This window comes from Taurulus bubalis (genome assembly GCF_910589615.1).
Source record: "Taurulus bubalis genome assembly, chromosome: 1".
In the NCBI taxonomy this organism is placed as follows: domain Eukaryota; kingdom Metazoa; phylum Chordata; class Actinopteri; order Perciformes; family Cottidae; genus Taurulus; species Taurulus bubalis.
This window is the reverse complement of record NC_136589.1, coordinates 154,147-162,214: the sequence shown is the minus strand read 5'-3', so window position 1 is coordinate 162,214 and position 8,068 is coordinate 154,147.

Sequence of the window (8,068 nt, the reverse complement as noted above, 5' to 3'; positions counted from 1 at the left end):
CGTTGTGTAGCGTTGTGTAGACGTGTGAAGCATTGTGTAGACGTGTGTAGCGTTGTGTAGAAGTGTGTAGCGTTGTGTAGCGTTGTGTAGCGTTGTGAAGAAGTGTGTAGCGTTGTGTAGCGTTGTGTAGACGTGTGAAGCATTGTGTAGACGTGTGTAGCGTTGTGTAGAAGTTTGTAGCGTTGTGTAGCGTTGTGTAGACGTGTGAAGCATTGTGTAGACGTGTGTAGCATTGTGTAGAAGTGTGTAGACGTATGTAGACGTATAGCGTTGTGTAGTGTTGTGTAGTGTTGTGTAGACGTGTGTAGCGTTGTGTAGACGTTTGTTGTGTTGTGTAGACGTTTGTAGTGTTGTGTAGACGTGTGTAGCGTTATGTAGTGTTGTGCAGCGTTGTGTAGACGTGTGTAGACGTGTGTAGCGTTGTGTAGACGTGTGAAGCGTTGTGTAGCGTTGTGTAGACGTGTGTAGCGTTGTGTAGAAGTGTGTCGCGTTTTGTAGACGCGTGTAGCGTTGTGTAGACGTGTGTAGACGTTTGTAGTGTTGTGTAGACGTGTGTTGCATTGTGTAGACGTTTGTAGTGTTGTGTAGACGTGTGTAGCGTTGTGTAGACGTTTGTTGTGTTGTGTAGACGTGTGCAGCGTTGTGTAGAAGTGTGTAGCGTTGTGTAGACGTGTGTAGCGTCGTGTAGACATGTGTAGACGTGTGTAGTGTTGTGTAGACGTGTGTTGCGTTGTGTTGACGTGTGTAGCGTTGTGTAGCGTTGTGTAAACGTGTGTAGCATTGTGTAGACGTTTGTAGTGTTGTGTAGACGTGTGTAGCGTTGTGTAGACGTGTGTAAACGTGTGTAGCGTTGTGTAGTGTTGTGTAGACGTTTCTAGCGTTGTGTAGACGTGTGTAGCGTTGTGTAGACGTGTGTAGCGTTGTGTACCGGTGTGTAGACGTGTGTAACGTTGTGTAGAAGTGTGTAGCGTTGTGTAGCGTTGTGTAGACGTGTGTAGCGTTGTGTAGACGTGTGTACACGTGTGTAGCATTGTGTAGACGTGTGAAGCGTTGTGTAGACGTGTGTAGTGTTGTGTAGACGTGTGCAGCGTTGTGTAGACGTGTGTACACGTGTGTAGCATTGTGTAGACGTGTGAAGCGTTGTGTAGACGTGTGAAGCATTGTGTAGACGTGTGTAGCGTTGTGTAGAAGTGTGTAGACGTGTGTAGCGTTGTGTAGACGTGTGAAGCGTTGTGTAGCGTTGTGTAGACGTGTGTAGCGTTGTGTAGAAGTGTGTCGCGTTTTGTAGACGCGTGTAGCGTTGTGTAGCGTTGTGTAGACGTGTGTAGACGTTTGTAGTGTTGTGTAGACGTGTGTAGCGTTGTGTAGACGTTTGTAGTGTTGTGTAAACGTTTGTAGCGTTGTGTAGACGTTTGTAGTGTTGTGTAGACGTGTGTAGCGTTGTGTAGACGTGTGTAAACGTGTGTAGCGTTGTGTAGTGTTGTGTAGACGTTTGTAGCGTTGTGTAGACGTGTGTAGCGTTGTGTAGACGTGTGTAGCGTTGTGTACCGGTGTGTAGACGTGTGTAGCATTGTGTAGAAGTGTGTAGCATTGTGTAGCGTTGTGTAGACATGTGTAGCGTTGTGTAGACGTGTGTAGCATTGTGTAGACGTTTGTAGTGTTGTGTAGACATGTGTAGCATTGTGTAGACGTTTGTAGTGTTGTGTTGACATGTGTAGCGTTGTGTAGACGTGTGTAGCGTTGTGTAGTGTTGTGTAGTGTTGTGTAGACGTTTGTAGTGTTGTGTAGACGTGTGTAGCGTTGTGTAGACGTTTGTAGTGTTGTGTAGACGTTTGTAGCATTGTGTAGACGTTTGTAGTGTTGTGTAGACGTGTGTAGCGTTGTGTAGACGTGTGAAGCGTTGTGTAGACGTGTGTAGACGTGTGTAGCGTTGTGTAGACGTGTAAAGCGTTGTGTAGACGTGTGTAGACGTGTGTAGCGTTGTGTAGACGTGTGTAGCGTTGTGTAGACGTTTGTAGTGTTGTGTAGACGTTTTGTAGCGTTGTGTAAACGTGTGTAGCGTTGTGTAGACTTGTAAAGCGTTGTGTAGACGTGTGTAGACGTGTGTAGCGTTGTGTAGACGTGTGTAGCGTTGTGTAGACGTTTGTAGTGTTGTCTAGACGTGTGTAGCGTTGTGTAAACGTGTGTAGCGTTGTGTAGTGTTGTGTAGACGTTTGTAGCGCTGTGTAGACGTGTGTAGCGTTGTGTAGCGTTGTGTAGACGTGTGTAACGTTGTGTAGACGTGTGTAACGTTGTGTAGAAGTGTGTAGCGTTGTGTAGCGTTGTGTAGACGTGTGTAGCGTTGTGTAGAAGTGTGTAGCGTTGTGTAGCGTTGTGTAGCGTTGTGTAGCGTTGTGTAGACGTGTGTAGCGTTGTGTAGACGTGTGTAGCGTTGTGTAGAAGTGTGTCGCGTTTTGTAGACGCGTGTAGCGTTGTGTAGCGTTGTGTAGACGTGTGTAGACATTTGTAGTGTTGTGTAGACGTGTGTAGCATTGTGTAGATGTGTGTAGCATTGTGTAGACGTTTGTAGCGTTGTGTAGACGTTTGTAGTGTTGTGTAGACGTTTGTAGCGTTGTGTAGACGTTTGTTGTGTTGTGTAGGCGTGTGTAGCGTTGTGTAGACGTGTGTAAACGTGTGTAGCGTTGTGTAGTGTTGTGTAGACGTTTGTAGCGTTGTGTAGACGTGTGTAGCGTTGTGTAGACGTGTGTAACGTTGTGTAGAAGTGTGTAGCGTTGTGTAGCGTTGTGTAGACGTGTGTAGCGTTGTGAAGAAGTGTGTAGCGTTGTGTAGCGTTGTGTAGACGTGTGTAGCGTTGTGTAGACGTGTGTAACGTTGTGTAGACGTGTGTACACGTGTGTAGCATTGTGTAGACGTGTGAAGCGTTGTGTAGCGTTGTGTAGACGTGTGTAGACGTGTGTTGCGTTGTGTAGAAGTGTGTAGCGTTGTGTAGCGTTGTGTAGACGTGTGAAGCATTGTGTAGACGTGTGTAGCGTTGTGTAGAAGTTTGTAGCGTTGTGTAGCGTTGTGTAGACGTGTGAAGCATTGTGTAGATGTGTGTAGCGTTGTGTAGAAGTGTGTAGACGTATGTAGACGTGTAGCGTTGTGTAGTGTTGTGTAGTGTTGTGTAGACGTTTGTAGTGTTGTGTAGACGTGTGTAGCGTTGTGTAGACGTTTGTAGTGTTGTGTAGACGCGTGTAGCGTTGTGTAGACGTTTGTAGTGTTGTGTAGACGTGTGTAGCGTTATGTAGTGTTGTGCAGCGTTGTGTAGACGTGTGTAGACGTGTGTAGCATTGTGTAGACGTGTGAAGCGTTGTGTAGCGTTGTGTAGACGTGCGTTGCGTTGTGTAGAAGTGTGTCGCGTTTTGTAGACGCGTGTAGCGTTGTGTAGCGTTGTGTAGACGTTTGTAGACGTTTGTAGTGTTGTGTAGACGTGTGTAGCATTGTGTAGAAGTTTGTAGTGTTGTGTAGACGCGTGTAGCGTTGTGTAGACGTTTGTAGTGTTGTGTAGACGTTTTTAGCGTTGTGTAGATGTTTGTAGTGTTGTGTAGACGTGTGTAGCGTTGTGTAGACGTGTGTAAACGTGTGTAGCATTGTGTAGTGTTGTGTAGACGTTTGTAGCGTTGTGTAGATGTTTGTAGCGTTGTGTAGACGTTTGTAGTGTTGTGTAGACGTGTGTAGCGTTGTGTAGTGTTGTGTAGCGTGGTGTAGACGTGTGTAGCGTTGTGTAGACGTGTGTAGCGTTGTGTAGATGTGTGTAGACGTGTGTAGCGTTGTGTAGACGTGTGTAGCGTTGTGTAGACGTGTGTAGCCTTGTGTAGACGTGTGTAGACGTTTGTAGCATTGTGTAGAAGTGTGTAGCGTTGTGTAGCGTTGTGTAGACGTGTGTAGCGTTGTGTAGCGTTGTGTAGCGTTGTGTAGCGTATATATATATATATATATATATATATATATATATATACGCTACACACGTCTATATATATATATATATATATATATATATATATATATATATATATATATATATATATATATATATATATATATATATATATATATATGTATATGGCTTCACCGTCAGCAGCGAGGTGATGGAGCTCCCCCTGCAGGACAAACTCAACTCAACAGGTCCAATGAGGTACATCAACAGTAATACAAATACAATGTTATAAATAAAAGATGTAATACAATTATAATGTAATATATAAAAGATGTCATACAAATACAATGTTATAAATAAAAGATGTACTACAAATATAATGTTATAAATAAAAGATGTAATACAAATACAATGTAATAAATAAAAGATGTAATACAAATACAATGTAATAAATAAAAGGTACAATACATATAATACATGTTCAATATAATAATATGAGGTGTCGTTAGCATTACAATTAAAGTTCTGTTGGTCTGAAGTTTCATTGTGTTGATAATAAGAAAATATCATATAACAGAAAGTAAAAGTCCTTTGTGATGAATATGATGAACGTAAATGATTTCATCTTCATAAATCTTCTGCTTGCAACTGAAAACTAGACGTTCATAATAAAAGAAGGAGCATGTTTTCATGACATCAAGAGTTCCTCAGTAACATTAAACTTCTTCTATCAGGATCAAACTCCTGCTGACAAACTGTAAATAATCCGGCTTCTGTCTCAGCGGGTGGAAAGTCCTCCTCAGTCTGATCCAGGTTCAGGTTCTGACGAGTCCTAATCCTCCTGGTCTCAGCTGCTCTCTAAGTCCAACTGTAACAACATACTCTGTTCCGGTTGATCCGCCTCCCGACATCAGGCTGATGTGTGAGAGCGAGTCGCTAACAGAACACCTGCATCAAAATCCCTCGTCTGTTATTTATCCACCGCTCCACACAGACCAAACCTCGTCACAGGGGGTCTCCTGAACTGCCAGTCAGCGACCCGCAAGGCAGACTTCATCTCTGGCTTCGCTATCAAGTAATCGCTGGACTTCCTGTCTCACTGAGACGTGGATCACACCAGACAACACATCTACCCTGCTGCCCTCTCCTCTGCCTTCTCCTTCAGCCACACACCTCGGCCCACTGGTCGGGGTGGTGGCACAGGTTTACTCATCTCCACCAAATGGAGTTTCTCTCTTTACTTCCACTGTTTACCACACTGGCTTTTGAGTTTCATGCTGTGACGGTTACTCATCCGGTCCAACTAAACATTGTTGTTCTCTACCGTCCACCTGGTTCCTTGGGAGATTTCTTGGAAAAACTAGATGTCAACCTATCGAACTTCCCAGAAAACGGCCCCCCGCTCATCCTTCTGGGTGACTTTAACATCCAGACGGAGAAGTCATGTGACCTGTTACTCTTACTGTCTTCCTTTGCTCTCTCACTCAGTCCTTCCCCTCCTACTCACAAAGCTGGCAACCACCTTGACTATATTTTTACCAGAAACTGCTCTACATCTGACCTCACTGTAACTCCACTTCATGTCTCTGACCACTTCTTCATCTCTTACTCTCTCCCACTCTCTGGAACTGACAGCCCTCCCACATCAACAGACTCTGCACCTGTCCGTCGCAACATTCGCTCCCTCTCTCCCTCCTCTCTGGCCTCGTCTGTTCTGTCAGCTCTTCCTTCAACTGACTCTTTCGCACTCATGCAGCCTAACTCTGCCCCAACATTCTCCTCTCTACTCTTCCTCTCTTGATTCTCTCTGTCCTCTTACAACACGAAAGGTCCGCAAGTCCTCTCAAGTCCTCTCAAGTCCTCTCCTCTCCGTGGCTGTCTGACTCGGTGCGTGCTCAGAGAGCCACGATGCGAGCATCGGAAAGGAAATGGCGAAAATCCAAACATGCCGACGACCTGCTCGCCTATCACTCCCTTCTCTCCTCTTTTTCTGTCTCTATCTCTGCAGCAAAAAGCCTATTCTACCAATCCAGAATTGAATCCTCTTTTTCTAACCCCAAAAATCTCTTCTCTATCTTCTCCAACCTCCTCGACCCCCCCAGACCCCCTCCTCCCTTCTACCAAGCCACTTTGTTGACTACTTTACAGAAAAGACAGATGACATACGCTCTTCATTTACGAATCCATTTTCTTCTATAACTACCCCTCCATTAACTGCATCTTCTTCCCCTTTGCTTTCCTCTTTCATCCCCTGTCTCCCAATCAAGTTCTTACCTTGGTAAACTCGGCCCGCCCAACCACCTGCCCCCTTGACCCCATCCCATCTCCCATTCTCCAGCCCATTGCTCCTGACCTTCTTCCCTTTCTCACCCATCTTATCAACACCTCTCTCTCAACTAGCTGTTTCCCTGACTCTCTAAGGAGGAAGAGTCAACCCTCTCCTGAAGAAACCCTCTCAACCCGTCTGAAGTCAACAACTACAGACCTGTCTCTCTCCTTCCCTTTCTTTCCAAAACTCTGGAGCGAGCCATCTTTAACCAAGTCTCCTCCTTTCTCCACCAGAACAACCTTCTGGACCCTCACCAGTCTGGATTCAAGGCCTCAGCAGAGACCAGAACAACCTTCTGGACCCTCACCAGTCTGGATTCAAGGCCTCAGCAGAGACCAGAACAACCTTCTGGACCCTCACCAGTCTGGATTCAAGGCCTCAGAGACCATAACAACCTTCTGGACCCTCACCAGTCTGGATTCAAGGCCTCAACAGAGACCAGAACAACCCTCTGGACCCTCACCAGTCTGGATTCAATGCCTCAGCAGAGACCAGAACAACCTTCTGGACCCTCACCAGTCTGGATGCAAGGCCTCAACAGAGATCAGAACAACCTTCTGGACCCTCACCAGTCTGGATTCAAGGCCTCAACAGAGACCAGAACAACCTTCTGGACCCTCACCAGTCTGGATTCAAGGCCTCAACAGAGACCAGAACAACCTTCTGGACCCTCACCAGTCTGGATTCAAGGCCTCAACAGAGACTGCCCTCCTTGCTGTCTCTGAGCAGCTTCACACTGCTAGAGCAGCCTCTCTCTCCTCTGTCCTTATCCTTCTAGACCTTTCTGCTGCCTTTGACACAGTGAACCACCAGATCCTCATCTCCTCCCTCCAGGACCTTGGTATCTCAGGCTCTGCTCTCTCTCTTCTACCTCAACGACCGCACCTACCGGGTATCTTGGAGACGATCTGTGTCTGAACCTCAGTAGGAGCAAGCTCAAATCGTGGCACCGGCACCTCGTATAGGCACTTCCTGTGGCACCTCTCAACAACTAGTGGCATCTGAGAGGTGCCACTAGTTTTTGTGGCAGCTTGCCACAACTTTGCGGCATTGCCACAACTTAATCGTGTCACCGGCACCTCGTATAGGCACTTCCTGTGGCACCTGAGAGGTGCCACTAGTTTTTGTGACAGCTTGCCACAACCATGTACAATATTTTTACACTTGAATAAACATTAAACAAATACAAAGAAAAACAACTATTTGTGGCATCTGTTGAGATACCCAGATGCATAGTTTAAGGATGTCAGTAGTCAATGTTGTACTCCCTAGAAGTAGCATTTCCATCATGTGGTTTTGGCATTCATTTGCAAGGTTTCCTTCTGAACCTAGTATTTCTGCACATATTGAAGATGAGTGTTATTGACCCATTTGGCCACAAGAGGGACTTTACCTTTGTGTGAGCGCTTATGTCAGGAGTAAACACATGCAGGCCTCTGTTTCTCTTTTAAAATGTTTTTTTCTGAATTTATAAATCCACTGTGCAATGTTATTCGTTAGCATAGCCATTCATTCATTTTCTGTTTTGATATTGGTTAAATAAATTAAAGAGTGGTATTCTGGCTATTGAATATCTATTGAATCAAATATCTGCCTCTTTGTCTAATTTAACTCATCATTCATATTTCTCCAACCAAATCTAATATTTATTATGTAGGACTATTAATTTTTTGGTTAGACTTAAGTATTGTAATGTGAATAATGTCATATAGCCTTCATAATAATTGATATTCTTTTGTCAATTTTAATCAAGCCATTCATTTTTTTTTTAACTCCTTACTAAATCAGACAAAAAAATAATAATTGACTGTGCTGTAATTGAG